The 16,880-nt window shown below is 41.5% G+C and overlaps 1 long non-coding RNA gene across 1 annotated transcript in view; it reads left to right on the top strand.

Moving 5' to 3' along the window:
- LOC140608085 (uncharacterized) overlaps window positions 1-16,880 on the top strand; it is a 112,043-nt gene that overhangs the window by 38,726 nt on the left and 56,437 nt on the right. The window contains exon 2 of the long non-coding RNA XR_012010068.1: window positions 5,964-6,025. This is a non-coding gene — a long non-coding RNA (uncharacterized lncRNA). The remainder of the gene's footprint in view (window positions 1-5,963; window positions 6,026-16,880) is intronic.

The raw sequence follows: 16,880 nt of genomic DNA on the forward strand, positions 1-16,880 counted from the left end.
CTTTTCTAGGGGAAACCAAGCAGAGCACAAGGCTTCCTAGGAAAAACATAAGGACAACATACTCCAGGGTCAGGATTTCTCAAGGTGGAGAGAAGTTGACCAATAGATGAAGAGAAGTAAATCAAAGGTAAACTTCCTTCACTTTGAAATTTTCACTTGGGCTAACCAAGAACCAGGAGGGGATTTCTGGTTCATGTGAATTTTAGGCTAACTAAGAAATAAGTTCCTCACCAGAATATAAACTTTAATGCAAGCAAAGTGTTTTATTGATTTTCCTACCCTAATGCCAAATACTGTGTGTCTGACTCTTAGGAAGTACTTAGTAAATGTTGAATGAAGAAAGGAAGGAAGGAAGGAAAGAAGGAAGAAAATGGTTGGTTGCAAATTTTTCTAAGTCTAAGAAAACTGAATCTTTGGCAGTCGACAAATTTTAATATCTGCAATTATGGCTAGTCAGTGCTATAATGGTCGCTTCAGAAGATATAGGAGATCGAATTAAATGTGTACTTATTGCCCTAAGGAGATAACTTGGAAGAGATTTTTGTGTTTCTGTATTAATAAAGAACAGGGGAGGGCAATGAGGGAGTAGCTATTGGGAGCTGGAGAGAAGGGGACCTGAGTTATGTCCTGGCAGAAAAATTAGTAAAACCGTTCACTTGAGATAACTCAAAAATTCGGCATGAGCACTCAGGAGTGGAGAGCTGCTACAGAAAAACCTAAATGTGTGGCATCTGGACTTGTGGAGTGGCCAGAGACCTGACCAACCTCAAGATGGCACTTCATGGTAGTCAGAAGGGCAGCAAGAAAATTGCTTTTGGAAGCTGGAGGAGCAAAACCTTAAGTTATATATGAGCAGATTAATTAGCAAAACTGTCACCTACAGAAACACGGAAAATAAAAAGGATACCTAATTAACTTGTGGATCTAGCTAAGGCTTTATGCAGAGTGTGGAAAGTAGCACCTGGCATCTTGTAGTTGCTTGAGACGAGTCATAGGAGGAGTAAGATGAGCAAATGAATGAGCTGTTTGGTTTTCGTCAAAATGTAAAGGAAATATAAAGGATTTGAAGGTTCAGAAGTAAAACTAATTCTCATCCCCAGTGTATTTTGGAAAAATATTCTCAAAATAAGAAATCGCCTCAGGAAAAATATCACATCCAAGGCAGTACCAGTAAAACGGTGTCTCAAAATAAAGATCAAATCAAGGGTGTTGTTTATGAGAACTCAGAAAGATTTAGGGCAGTGCCTCATAAACTGTCAACTAGACAAAAGGGCTTCTATTAATCCTCTAAAAATATTAAAGGCATTGTCCCACAGCAGTGTGATTTACAGGCAAAATTATAGAAGGGTCCATCTTGAAGAATGTTATAAGAATGTGAATATCTAATAAAGTGAACCCATAATAAGATTTATAAGCAACCTGCAAAGTCTTTAAGAGAATTATACTACATTAAACATTGCCAGATTGGACCAAAAGAGAGAAACATTTCAAAATGAAATGTGAATTTCAAAATGAAAAGAAATCCCTGTGGTCTCAACCTTCTCTGAGCAGGATGAAGACTGAAAAAAAAAAATGGCTTAGCTACAATCATGGGCCATAGAGAACCACCCCCAGATATCCAACCTGGGCTCCAGCCAAGAGACTGGCAACATGTACCCAACTGGATTTTAGGTTTACTCAAGACTAGTGACTGCTATATTTTTCCCTCTTCCCCTTTTGTGAATGGGTGCTTTTATTGCAGTTTTTCTGTCTTCTCTACCACAGTGATGATGAGCAGAAGAGAGAAAGAGAACTTATCTATTTGTTTTACAACTATTTAGATTGAAAGCAGCCACACCTTTGAGTCTTTATTCTCCCTGGACCTGATTTAGATGATGAGGTTCTAGACTTCAAGCGTGAGCCTGATGCTGTAATGGAATGGGATTTTGGGAGTCTCAGAGACAGACTGTAGAAGAAGAATGTAGAGGAGGAATGAGAATTATTAGAATCCAGAGAATTGGCAGTGATAAAGAAATAATTTGTTAGCTGCCAACGAATCATGCCTTTGTGTAGTAGCCTCCCTGACTGACTCTGGGCTTGACCATGGACAAGCTTTGATCAATGGGACCTTAGCAAGTATGTTGCAAGGAAGGGCTTAAGAGGCACCTCATTTTGGTCTTATACTTTTGGAATGCTCCATCTTTAAAGCTAACTACCATGCTGTGAGAAAGCTCAGTTGGCTATGTGGAGAGAGAGAGAGCTATCTGAGCAAATTTATCAATCACAGTCAGTAATCCAAGTAAGCCATTATCAGAGAATAAAGAAGATATCTTGGTTATTCCAGGCCAACAAATATGGAGCATAGATGAGCTTCCTCCCTTGAGTCCCTTGCCCAAGTTGAATAATCATAAGTCAATATCTGATTGCTATCACTTTAATTCACTAAGTTTTGAGGAGGCTTATTATATAGCAATAGATAACTGAAACAGTGTGTACATTTCCGTTTTTTTAATTATTCTTTTCTTTTTATAAATATACCACATGACTTAGTTTTCTCAATACTTAACTTTAATACCCAAAAGTGTGTTGGAAGGTTCCAAATTCCAACAACTTGAAGCTTCTGTTCAGTTGGGTTTCAGTTAACATAAATAATATAAAAATGACCATATAACATTTTGAATTATATGAGAAAACAAGTACTAACTTTCTAGTAGAAGACTAAGATTCTTTGAAAATACTGATGCTGGGATCTTAGCAAACTTACTTTCCACCATATTTTCCTGTTCTTTTTTCTTTATAGCACTTGTCACTGTGTGAAAATATTTATTTATTTGGTCACTCCTTTGTTAGCCTTGCCCCACACTGGAATATAACCTTTAGTCTGTCTTTTTCTATAGAACCACAAGCATTTAGATCATTCCCTGGTATATAGTAAGGGCTCAAAAAATACCATATAAAAGATAATGCTAATATAAGAGACACTTTTGGGGGGAGAAAAATGGATGAGTTAGAAATTAATGCTGTGTTCCGCAGCATTTGATATCCTCCTTTCCTTCCTGACATATGGCAGATAATATTTCTTAGCTCTCCTGTAGTTGGACTAAGGGCCATGAAACTAGTTCAGACCAATAGGCTGGGAGCACTTCTCAGTTGAAGCACTTAAGATCTAGTGCTGCTTATCCACGATCTCTTCCCCTGCCACAGGAATACTGAAGCTTCATCTGAGTTGCCAGGGATACCATGCTCCCACATTGAACATGACCACCTTGGAGAGCAGCCTGGAACTGTATGAGATTTTGCCTAAGCAAGAAATAAACTTTGTTGTGTTGAATCACTGAGTTATGAGGTGTTTGCTCCAGAAACACAACCACACCTATCTTGACTGATTGTGCAATGAGTATGTAATGAGTAATGATTGACAATGAGTATGTATAATTTAAGGACTCTGCAACTATGAAACCTAGATGGTCATTCATAGATTCAGTGACAATTTATTGGGTATCTGCCATGTGCAAAGCAGTGTGCTAGGTCAAGGAATATAAAAAAATATGAATTAGATACTGCTTTCAAGGAGTTTAGAGTTTCACAGGAGAGATAAATTGTGTGTGTAAGGAACTGTAGCACAAAGCAGAAAATTGTATCATAAGATAGGTCCAGGTAAAGCACCATGGAAATCTACCTAAGATGGATGTGATAGAGTCTTAGCATAGGTCCTTATGGGTATGGCAATTTATGAAAGTGAGAGGAATGATTTCTTGTTCATATGTGCTGTGGTGCAAAAAATCAAGCATTACGGCTACTATTTCCCCACATTCTCATTTCTCTGTACACTTCCCCTCCAGACTTGTTATGAGTTGAATTGTGCCCCCCATTAAGATAGTAAAGTCTTAACCTCAGAATGTGATCTTATTTAGATATAGGGTCTCGCGGAGGTAATCAAGTTAAAATTAGATTATTAGCGTGGACTTGAATCCAACATGACCAGTGAAGTTATAAAAGGGGAGATGTGAAGATAGGCATGCATACAGGAAGAATGCTAAGTGAACATTATGGTGGAGACCAGGGTGATGTGTCTACAAGCCAAGGAATGCCAAAAATTGCCAAAAACAAAACCCTCCAGAAGTTGGGAGAAAGGCATGGAACAGATTCTTCTTCCCAGCTCTCAACAGGAATCAACCCTTCTGATACCTTGATCATGGACCTCCAGCCTCCAGGACTATGAGACAACACACTTTTGCTGTTTAAACTGCCCAGGCTGTGGTGCTTTGTTACAGAAACCTTAATGAACCAGTGTAAGCCTTAAATAGATGCATGAGACAGGGAAAGGAATAAAAGCCTGTGACTATTCAGCCAAGTCCATGTCCCAGCTGCCCATTATCTGTTTCTCTTTCCTCCTCTTTACTGGCAACAGATCAGGTTGATGAGGAAAAGGTGGAAAGCAACCAAAAATTTCTGGCTATCATTACCAGTGATGGAAAAAAGAAAGAAACGTGTGTGTGCACGGGTAGGTTTTTCAGAGAATCTGATCAAGCTACTGGAAAAGGACAGGAAAGCGGTAGGGTGTGTGTGTGTGTGTGTGTGTGTGTGTGTGTGGTCATTCTGTTTGCTTTTTTCCTCCTAAAGTGAATGTCTTTTAAGCAGAGTTTTTATTTTTCCCCCAGAACAACCAAATTTAACAAAAAATATAAATTTTAACATGCTCTAAAACCTTTCAATGCTCATATTTGAAATTTTCTCAAGCTCTATGGGTGTGTATAGCATTAGGATGGTTTGTTTCCTATTATTGCAGTGGGATTCTAACTCATTCACTATCTGGACCTTCCACACACCAATATAGAGAAGTCCCTTTGAGCATGTTTCCCACTCTTGGTCTCTTATGCTCTTTTCACATAGAAGAGGCAACATGAAGTGACACTAGCTCTTAATATGGTTTGTAAAAGTACTTCCGAAAGCAATTCCAAATGAGGAGAACCAAAATATTTGGAGTAATGTCAGCATCTCTGGTAGAGTAGACTCTACAGTCTCCCCTGGTGACCACTTTAAAATGCAAATCTTTTAGTTACCTAAGTTCTGATTGGGTTTTCCTTTTTTTTCAGCCTCACTAGTCTGTAGTCTCTGTTTGTAGGATTCCAAACATACATTTTGCCCCTCTTACAGGTTTTGCCAGCCATTGCCAACATACTGACAGAGTGACAAAATGTGCATTGCATTACTACACACCTTACAAAATGCACAAATGACACAATTTCTGCCCTCTAGGGAGGATAAAAAGAATAATGGAAGAAATGCTATTTCCATCAGTGCATATATTAATATTTGACTTAATAAAAAAATGCTCATCTACAGAAAAATAATTTCTCTTGAAGTTAAGCTTTATGATAGATCTAACAGTAAAGGGAAAAGGAAAAAGGTCATAGGGCTAATAATAATAATTAGCACTTATGTTGGCACTTTCTGTCTTCAAAGCATTTTTTGAAATATTAACTTGTTAATCTTCCCAACATTCTTGTCAAGCCTATAAAGCTTTAGGTTCTGATGTTCCCTCCAGTATAATCCCATATAATATGGGAACATTCATTTTATTTTTACCCAGAAACACCATGGAAGTTCTGATTAGCCCATATGGCATCTGATACCCAGTCAGTTCCCAAAACTTAGGCACAAAGAAGAGATGCTACTTCCTAGCTTGTTAGTCCAGAGACTCACTCCAAATTGAAGGGTCTGCCTAAGAAAAAGGATCACCATTAAACATCTATCCGTATTGTATCAAAGAGACTCTCTGTTTTTCTCCATTTAAATCATGAGCTCCTCAAGGAAATGGACTGCATATTTTTCGTGTTGGTTCCAAGGATCACCTAAGTCTATGTTGGCTCTGGTGGTGCTTAATAAACAAACATTCACTGAATAAAAATGAAGTCTTTATTGAGAACCTGTTATTAAACTGTGAAGAATAAATAACATGTGGTATCTTTCCTGCCCTCTAGGAACTTAGCATAGAAGAGGAAGCAGAACTTATGTACAAGAAACAACTGGATACAGAACACAAGTAAGTGCCATGATGTGTGACACAAGGAAGGAATGCCAGGGAGGGGGGATTATATACATGTGTCTTCCCAATACATTGACTTTCCTTCCTTCCTTTGAGTTTATGTATGTTTGTCTGACCAGCTTTTAACCGTCAACAAATTGTTATGATAGTAAAACACTAATATTTCCTAGACGACTTAATATAGAAACTCCACTCATTTGGAAATTACATACATTTAAAGAGTTCTTTCTGTACAAAACAACAAAAACATATAGAAATAAACACACACACACAAACACACACACACACACACACACACACACACACATAAAACTTTAATTCTGACCCTTAGTCTAAACTAAAGTTTCAGGATGTTTTGAAGAAACGGTAATAGAGCTCCAAGCTTTACCTGAAAAATTTTAAGACTTTTATGAGGTTGAGGAAAGCTGATTTCTGAAAGAGAACTTTCCTGAACTTCTTCTTAAGGCAGAAATTTGTTTTTCATTCCTTTCCTTCGCATGTGAGTTTTGTAGCAATTGTGGAAATTCATACCTCTGGTACCCGTGTGAATCCACTGCACTTTTTCCAGGATATTCTGAATCTTGTCGGGGTATGGTACAGGTGCCACCTGTCATGTCCAAAACAGAATTCATTCTCTTCCCCTCAAACTCATATCTGTTCTTTTCCCCAGCTAAGAGGCCCACCAAACCCGCAGGCACCTGTCAGGCTCCCCTCTCGCGAACTCCAGCTCGTCAGCCACAGAATCCACCTCCTCAGCCTCCTTAGAACTACTTCCAATCCTCTTCCTGCCATCCCTACTTCTTGGGTTCTGCTTCACGATCAAGGTCAGGGCATCAGTCTGTCCACATCATTCTTTTTCCCCCTGCCCCACTCACTCTAGCCTCCAGACTCACCTCTCTTCAAGCCCACCTTGACTTCACTACCCGCACACCTGTGGATTTATTGTCTCTAAGCTCCAAATACACCATCCTCCCCTGCCCTTCTTTGAGACCCCGAGCTGAACCCAAGTAACCATTTCTCTTTGGCAAGGGGGCACGATGTTAGGCCTTAAGAGTAGAGATGCTGGAGGGAGGATGCAAGAGGAAAGGACTTGTCTTCTTGGTTTCAGAGTTTTCCTTCCCAGAAGCATTGTGTGTAGCTTCCCTGCCTACCCTCCGCTCCCTTGCAAGTGGTGTGTGGGAGATCCAGTGACGCAAACACTCCCACGAGTTCCGCCCGCACTCCAGCAGGTGGCTCCTGCTAGCCAGCCCAGCCTGCACCCCCTCGGTGAGGCTACCTCTCTGCCTTCTCCTGGACCACAGGAGGTGAATCACAGCCTTGGCAGTGGGAGACCGATGCCTCTTCCAAGTTTGCTCCTTGCTCACAGGCTCTCTCAGCCTTTTAAGAAATGACTACTCCCTACATCTTACTCCTGTATTCTTGAAGAGTTCTCTTTATACTTCTTAGGAGGGAATACCCTTTAACTAGCTAATAATTTGTATGCAGTAGTACATTTTCCCTGTTCAAATTGCTACTGTGCTTTTCGTCTCCTGGCTGTATCCTCACTGGTTCAGTACTTCTGTTCTAAATATAAATCAAATCATCTCAACTCCCGCTAAAATTCTGCATGACTTCTCATCGTGTGTAACATTAAATCTAAATTATCTTTGGGTCCAAAACAAAAGTCTAACATCACACAGTTTGACTGTCACCACGGATCAGATGAACCCAGTTGAGATTAAAGTGCTGCTTGTTTTCGTGCTTGGTGGACATGGCGTTTGACCACGTGCCACCAGGGGTCACCCAGACACCCTCCACTCCCCTTGTTTGCCGCAGCTCACCTCCAGCCAGAACCCTTGGACCATAATCCAGAAGCACCTATTCACTGCCCACTAAGCTCCAGGGTACCCACAGATAAACAGCCACAGCAGTACTGCTTCCTCCCATCATTCCAGCTCAGCCCAAAGGCCTTCAGCACACTCTCTGAAATGATAGATAACAGTCCACTGGAAGAATTTGAGGCATGTTGCAGACAAACTTTTTTCCTTGTTTAAGTCTTCTCAGATATGGCTGGCTCTGTTTCACTTCAAAAAGCCTGCAGCCACCCGGCAAAAAACATGTCCCAGGCTGTCATATCTTTCCCCCTTTCCCACAGACATCCCCAGGAGCCCAATTCATCACACCCTTAACGCCCCCCTTCAGATTTATCTGTCAGGGCAAAGGACCCAGATTAAAAATGAAACAACCATGTCACTTGCTTGACAAGGGGAGACCCAGTCTGCCAAATTTCCATCTCTATCACCAGGGAACAGGACTTTAAGAAATAAATAATAAATGCTTCCGGACCTGGGGCCACCTACCCTGGAATACTTAGGGGCTTCTTATCTTGGAGCAACAATTTTTCCAGGTAATAGGTTAAGGCATATATATATATATATATATATATATATATATATATATATATATATAAAATTACCGGTAATTCTTCTGCACTGTTGTTCGTGACTTATTTGAGATGCAGGGCACACGTATTTAAGAATTAACACCCCTCTCTCCTCACTCACACCCTTAGAGTGATCCCACTTCCTGCTATCTTCTAGTGCAGAATAGACACAAAGACTAGTTACACTAGGGGAGTTATTACAATCAGGCTCTTTTATATCTTTAAGGCAATTACAGGCAAAGACAAGAGGGCCTAATGCACAGCATTTTCAGAATTCGTAATTTCGGCATCACGTCTTGCCAAGCCATGATAACATCCAGATGTTGCCCTATTGAAAGGTGTTAAATAGAATAAACCTCGAGCCAAGAGTGCTTCCATGTTTTATTTTGGGGGCTTGGCTTCCAAAATGTAAAGTATATGTATTTTTTTTTCTTTAAACCATCAGAACTTCAGCAGTTTAAGAAATAATGTCCTGGCCCGCGTGATGTCTTAGTGTCTGGTAATAATAGTGGTAGCAGTACTGTTTTATTTCTTTAATGAACACATATAGTGCTTACTGTGTGCTTTTCAAATACTTAGTTCTCTACATGCCCTATGCTGATACAACAACCTTCACCATAGATTTCCCCAGATTGCTATCTCATTCCAGCTGGACATTATGAAATGCCACATCATCCAGGGTTGTTTGCATGTAATAGGAATGGTACTGCCACTCACTGAAGACTTGCCAGGGGCTAGGATAGAGTGTCCTCATGAATCCACGAAGAGAAGGTACTGTGCTCATTCACAGAGCTTGCCTAAGACTGTGGGAGGAAAAAATTAAATCCTAAAGTCAACACTTAACTAGTCACATCCTGGGTACAAGTTACCTGGGAGACATTTGGAGGTGGCAGGGTTTTTCTTTCCAAAGTAGACTACCCATGCCATAAAGGGGCGGCTTACTCTGCTCACTTGGCAGGTCCATGCCGAGTGCCTGGTATGTCTGTGTGAGCCCCTGTACTCAGTGTCTTTATGGTCTCACACACATGGGCTCTGCTGTGTGCTGGGTGCTGGGTGCTGGCAGAAAGTATGGCACAGTGTGCTAGGGGAGTGCTTTGGAAGGACACATAACCCATTCTTCAGATATCCAAGGATGGCCTCCCAAAGTCTAAGGAATAACCCCCGAATGAAAAAAAAAAAAAGTATTGCATTGCCAGATCCACGGAGCCTTTTTTTTTTTTTTTCTGCCTTTGTCCCTGAGATTGTCCTCCTGAATTAAATGATTGGGGGTAGAGGGTTTAACTTTGAAAGTCCAGTGTCAGATGCATCTCCTTATATTTGTCCCATTCTGGAATGTTGTTGTTGTTTTTTTTAATATTTATTTATTTATTTATTTTAGAGAGCACAGTGAGTGCAGGGGGCCATGGCAGGGGCAGAGAGAGTCTAAAGCCGATGCAGGACTCAATCTCAGGACCCTGAGGTCATGACCTGAGCCAAAACTGAGAGTCAGACCTTTAATCGACTGTGCCACCCAGGCACCCTCACCTTTTTAAAAAAGACTTATCCATTCTGGAATGTGTTTTTATGTTCTTTTTTTTTTTTAAGATTTATTTATTTATGATAGAGAGGCAGAGACACAGGCAGAGAGAGAAGCAGGCTCCATGCACCAGGAGCCCGACATGGGATTCGATCCCGGGTCTCCAGGATCATGCCCTGGGCCAAAGGCAGGCGCCAAACCGCTGCACCACCCAGGGATCCCTGGAATGTTTTTTTAAATGAGGCTAGCATTCTCACCAGTTTCTTATACCAAGAAGGTCCTTTGTGACATTGCCCAGCTCCTTCCAAGAGCCAGCATGTGAGCTTTCTGGCTCCTTAGCAGGCAGATGCAGACAGCACCAACAAACCTCTTCCCCCTATGAGCCTAGAGAAAGAGGGCTAACTGCATATCCTTTAGGTGAGACAGAAGAGATGCTTATCTTAGATCCATGAACTATCTCCCTCCATAATTCAGGAAGCTGGAACCAGTACAGAAAACAGCTTATCCTAGGGAAACTGTGGCTTTCTCCATGGATATAGAACAAGGTCAAGGAGTGCAGGCTATTTATTGTATCCCATGGACTGGAGATGAGGGTAGGGTACAATGCCTCTGGGTTACTATCAGGAAGTAAAGTGTAGGCGCTGTCTGTAGCAGCAGTATCCTGAAAAATTTCAAGTCACTCAAAAAGCCAGTCTTCCAAAATCAGGCTACCATGTCTAAGTCAGGCAAGAAGAGAAGAATGAGACAAAGTAAGAGGCCTGGAGAGAGGAAAACTGCCAGAAGCTTACAACTAGAGAAGAGTTTCAGAGCAGAAGGAAGAGAGGAGAGCCCTGAAGAAACTCTATGGAGCCAAGAAACAAGCAGCTACAGAGGACCAACAAGGATCTCTGCAACCCAGACAGGGGCATGCTCTGAAGTTTTAGAGGAGGCCAGAAGGTTGCCAATACCCTCAGTTCATAGCTGGCAGGGGAAGGAAGAAAATGCTTCCACTATCGCTGCTAAGTATCGGCCTCCACAGAGAAGCTTCAGAGCAGACCACTCATGTCAGAAACATGCTGCCATTTTGATCCCGGTTGGAATCCCCCTACCTTCCAAACTCAAATCTGCTGGATCCACACTTTATGTGACCTGACAATGACCCTACCCCTAGAGGGTCTGGAATGAGGGCAAGAAGAAAAATGTTCCCTTCTTACCAAAAACAAAGGGCGTAAAACTGAATGTAATTCAAGGAGTTTTGAGAGCACATATAATTTGGGGACACAAAGATGAGAGAGACACACTCTCCCTCACTGAAAGAGCTCAGAGAACCCAAAGTGAAAGATAGATCGGTCAAATAATTGAAAAATAATCCAGGCTCTCATTCATTCGATAAACATCCCCTGCTCACAGTTGGAAGGTAAAAATATATGCAGTCTCATGGGAGTACAGAGATGGTACCGCTCTACCAAGGAGACCCAGAGGAAGTAGGAAGAAACTGAACAATCTGAGCTAAGAAAGGATTTTAAGGTGTGTTTGCTCACCCTGCTGAGAAAGTCCTTATTATTAGGGGCAAGGTGAGATTGGGACATTTGCAATTAGTGGGGAAGAGATGTGACATTTATTTAAAAAAAAAAATCCATGTCCATGAAGACTATAAGCTTTTTGAGGATAAGAACAAAGTCCTCCTCACCCCATGATCCCTGCTTTGCATTAATACCTGCTACATAATAGTTAATAAATATGTATTTAAGTAAACTGACCTGAGGTATTCCAATTGTTGTTTTTTCTAATTTTACAAATGGCATCACAGACTGAAAAACGATGAAAAGCAAAGGAGGAAGGCTAATAGTTTGACTTAAAAAGTATTTTTAACTCCTTAGATAAAGAAGGCTGAAACCTGGGCTTAGGATTTCTTTCATATTTTTTTTAAAAATCGATGATTTAAACTGTCTTGAAAAGTGTGTAAAACAAGGCCTGTGAGGTTGCAGAGGGAGAAAGAGTCAGGAACCAGGGGCCAGCTGCTGGCCCACGGATGTTTGTTATACATTTGTTCCAGACATTCATCATGAGCTCAGCAAGGAAGCAACAAGCTTGCCAAATCAATAACATTTCTATCATGTTTCATCTCTTTGGATTTACAGAATGATTTGGTAATTCCACTTCTCAAGCTGGCACATCTTGAGCAAATGAGGATGATTAGCCCCTTCGGCTCTTTATCCGAAAGTTGCCAGCCTCCTGTGAGAAGTCAGCTTTCTCCCCAAACATAGGAAACGTTTAAAGGGGATTATTGCTTTGGTCCCTCCTGAAGATGCAGGGGAAGTTTACCTTGGATCCCCCACCCAGCTTGGGCCCATCTTACTCTCTCGCTGGCTCAGCTCTGGGGCTCCCCATGACAACAGCACTGACAAAAGATGGTGCCAAGAGAGGTGACTTTTTAAGTATCACACTGATCCTGCTGCAGCCTTGGAAGCATCATTCCAGCAGACAAGAAATCAGTGCTGGAAGCCCAATCCAGTTCTCAACAACGGAAAGTATTTGAGCGTGCTGCCTGAGTAGCCCAGGCCAACCCTGGGGAGCTGCCTTTATTCATTAACAGCAGTTCCTGAGTCTTGCCAGTTAATAGAAGACGCTCTCCAGAGACATGAGCCATCACTCCTTATTTGGCGTCAAGGATCTTGATTGCAAACTGAAGACTCCGAATTGAAGAGGAAGTGGGGCTGAGGGGGTGGGAAGCAGGCAAAAGAGGAGGCCAGGATGAGAGGAGGGTCAGGGAAAGAAATGGACTGGCAAACTGAAGAGGGGCACACACGCAGGAGATGCAGATACAAAGAGAAGACAGAAGGAACAAAGCAGAGACGAAGTAGACTGAGCAGAAATGTTTTTCAAAACAGAGCTCATTATTCTTTTTGTAGACATGCGAATTGCAGGTCTCTAATGCCACTGACGTGGCGGCCTCGGATGCTACAGGCTGGCCCTGGTTGTTTCCTGAAGGGCCCGTAGAGTGGACCAGAGCCTGGGTGAGGCCAGCAGATGATTGGAAAGGAAAAGGGAGCAAGCTGCTTTTTAATTTGGAGAGTAACATCCAGGAAGGGGGGCTGTTATCCCAGGAGAAAGCTGCCTGCATTTAGAGCTGACTCCAAAGAAGAATTGTCAGATAAAATGTGGGAAATAATTCAAGGGTAATGAAGAGAAAATAGAGGCTTATATCCATACTGTCCTGTCTGCTCTTGCTCAATGAGTCTCCTTCGCTTCTCTTCCCTTCACTCTTGTTTGTGGCTCTATTCTTTGCATCAGGAGAAAATAACATAAGGGCTCACTATGTTTCCAGCAAAAAAAAAAAAAAAAAGGAGAAAAAAAAAGATGAGTAATTTCCATAATATATTATTACATCAGGAAAATTTAAATTTAGTGTTATAAATCTTTTTTGTTCACCAAATATGCTGTCAATTTGAAGAACAACTGTTTGGTTCCTTCTACTTTATCGTGTGTGAGCTTAATTAATCACAATGGAATCCTATTCAAACTATTTTCCAGCCCAAGAGGCAATTGTTTTCTATAGCACGATGTTTCCTCCTAACTAAGGATGGCACTAAACTGGAGAAAACATTAAAACCCTGATGCGCATCATAATGAACTCCATGCAAAGTAGTTATATTAATGTAATGGAGTTGAGATCTTAATTGCAGTCGTGTTTATATTTGCAACCTCCTTTTTTAAAGCCTTTTTATTTTACTAAATGATTTGAACGACGAGGTAGGAGAGGTTACTTGGCCTGCTAAATAGAGATGGGTTTCACCACACTAAAGGAGGAAAAATGAATCTGGGAGGGAAGACTGGCTAATTTAATTTCGTAAAGTAGGTTTTATTCTCAGTTGATAATGGCTAAAATTGCTCTGTGAAAGCAGTCTTTCCAGAGCCAGAAAATGTTCCCTGGACGCTTAAAAAGAAGCATGTCCAAGAGCCCTTTTTGTTCCTCCCTATGACAACCATTAGCTGCCACTGAAAAACCTCCAGCTCGAGTGCTGAATCCTGTATGAAGCAATTTAGGCAGATGCATCCACTGGCCTCTGATTGAAAGAGCTGATAGATGGTAATACACCTTCCAGCCAAACTCCGGATGGGAGAGATTGCACAGTAGGAGCTGGAGGGAAAATCCTCCAGACAGCCTTATATAAAATAGACATTTAATTAAGAATTATTGCCTGATGGATGCAAGAATGAATGAATGAGTGAGTTAATGAGTTAGTGAGTGATAGTGTCAGGACTTTAGTCATAGGACGGGACCCTCCCCTCTCAGCTTTCTCTCTTGTTCCTAATTATCACACACATACTAAGAGGAAATATAGTCACAGTTTGTAATTAAAACTCATGAATGTGGACACTGGGAAAATATTATACTTCCCTTCCATAGCTTAGCCAGGAACTATCCTGCTATGTGCTAGCTGTTTTATCAGAGGGAGAGGATGGTGGTGCTATCTGGTTACATGGTACCTTTCTGAGAAATTTCTCTTGGGTCTTACTGTTCTTCCCCAGAGCAACATTTTATTATACAGAAACAAATAACTGGATAAGCCAACTTTGCACTCTTTGTTGGGGCTGCCGGGGAGCTCAGGATTAGTCCTGCAACCAGCCTCTAGTACCTGTGCTGCCCTAGGCAGGCAGATGAAGCACTCACCCTACCCTTGACTTTAGCCTGTTGCCTTCTTTTCCTGTTTTTAACTCCAGCTTGTTTCTTTGTTTATTTACATATTTAATTATTGCTTGTGCAATGTGGATTTTGATAATCAATCAGATCTTTCTCAATGGAGGAAAAAAAGAAAAGAAGAATGAGTGGAAAGAGATAAAGAGAGTTGAATTAGATGCTATGAAGCTTTCAATCATTCAGAAACATTAGTGTTTTCTCATGGCATGCCAGGCACCGTACTGGCTGCTGGGGAGTTTACAGTCCAATAGAGGAGACAGATGAGAAAACATAAATTATTATAGAGCTTAGAGTGGTACTACCTAAGTATGAACAAAATGCCATGATGTAAGTAGAAAGAGCCACCAACTCTATCTATGAGGATTCCTATCAGCCTCACTAAGGTGAAAAAGAACTCATCGGGTGAAGGAGAGAAGAAAGCTATCCCCAGCAGAGGAAGCATCACATGCAGGAGTACAAAGACATGAAAGGGAATGAGAGGCCCCATTTGACAGAAGTTGGGTATGTTTGGGGTGGGAGAGATTAGGAGGACAGAGTGTGAGGAATAAGAAGTCAGTCACAGTCAGATTAATGGAGGCCTGGAATAACAACCTATGGTGTTTAGATATTTATCCAGGGCATTGAGAAGCTAGAAGCAAGTTCAAAAACAAGACAGCCAGGTGTCAAATTTACCTTCTCCAAAGAAGTCTCTTGGGATCAGAACAAAGAGATACAGGAGAGAAAGTCCACCTAAGTTCTCAAGGTTGATGAGCAATGTTGAGAGTAAGGATCAACAGCAGACAGATATATAGGCATCTCTGAGCTAGAATGGCAGGGCTGTCCTTAACTGATTGGCCACAGAATCAGGAATGATAGTGCATAGCTTGAGAGATGGAGGATAAATGCCAGTCTCATCAAATACAGACTAGAAGAGGAAGAGGACACTTAGCTGGGAGATGCCTTCAGGACATTCGGGAGAATAGCAGAGAGCTAAAAATACAGATCTGGAGCGTGGGGATGGTACCAAGATGAAGAATTAGATTTGACATTTTTGTGTATAAATAGCACCTAAAAAGTAATAAAGAAGACAAGATCACTCAGGACATGAACAGGTACAACACAGAAGAAAATATGGAGCTCCGTAGTTGGGAGTTTTTAAAAAAATGTTATCAAGGGAGTAACTAAATCTCCTTTTCTGGCTTTTTTTTTTTTAACACTAGGCTTTCATCTTCCTGGAGTAGTTTGGGGTAGCCATTCTAACAGGCAGACCTATCTGCCAGGTAATCTTTAAAATGAGTTCAGGTAGCTCTCCCAGGGAGAGCACTAAGCTTGTTGGAAGAGCGGTCAGACACCTAGACTCCTTACATTGTGTTGAAAAAGCACTGCACAATAACATTAGCAGGAGGCCACCTCTCAGTGCTTGGAAAAGAACACCTAATATCCCCCAGGGGACCAATGTCATGTTTGGAAGCAGCAGCAGAGGTAAAGAACTGGGCTGTGTGCCAGTATAAAGTGGTGTCTTCAGGCTGTTTAAAATACATCAGAAGCTATGAGTGTTGCTTTAAAAAAACAGGAGTGTCAAGTGGTAAGGAACTATGTTGATGTCCAGAATATATAAACGTCAAGGATAGAGACTGCCCGCTAAATTTAGGTGTGGATGAATGACACCAGGAGTCAGGATGCTGGCATGTTTAAAGAATTAAGTGAACAAAGAGAGTAAGACAGAAGGGAGAGAGGCAGGAAAGAAAAAAGTCCTTGGAAGGGAAGAGAACTGAAGGGCAAGGAAGAAAGCAGCCAGTAGGGGCCAGTATTGATGACCTGGCCATGAGACAGGGGCCAATATTACCAAAATAGCCAAAGAGAGAGGGTGACCAGAGAGTGCTGAGGGAGAGAAGAGATCAAGAACGGATAGGATTTCTGGCAGTCAAAGGTAGAGAGATATAGTTAAATAGAAAGTAAAGAATGTTGCTGAGTCAACATGGTTCTGACCTGATGCAACTGGCTGGTAGTCAGGAGCCACTAGCTCAAACACTGAGCTCTGACATCCACTGTGAGGAGAAAGGCCATAGTCTTAATTTATTTGAGTTTTTGTTTTCAGCTTTGTAGAATGGGAATAATGCTACCCCTCTTTTTTTTAAGATTTTATTTATTTATTCATGAGAGGCAGAGAGAGAGAGAGGCAGAGACACAGGCAGAGGGAGAAGCAGGCTCCATGCAGGGAGCCCAATGTGGGACTTGATCCCGGGACTCCAGG

Source organism: Canis lupus, chromosome 17, assembly GCF_048164855.1.
Source record: "Canis lupus baileyi chromosome 17, mCanLup2.hap1, whole genome shotgun sequence".
In the NCBI taxonomy this organism is placed as follows: Eukaryota; Metazoa; Chordata; class Mammalia; order Carnivora; family Canidae; genus Canis; species Canis lupus.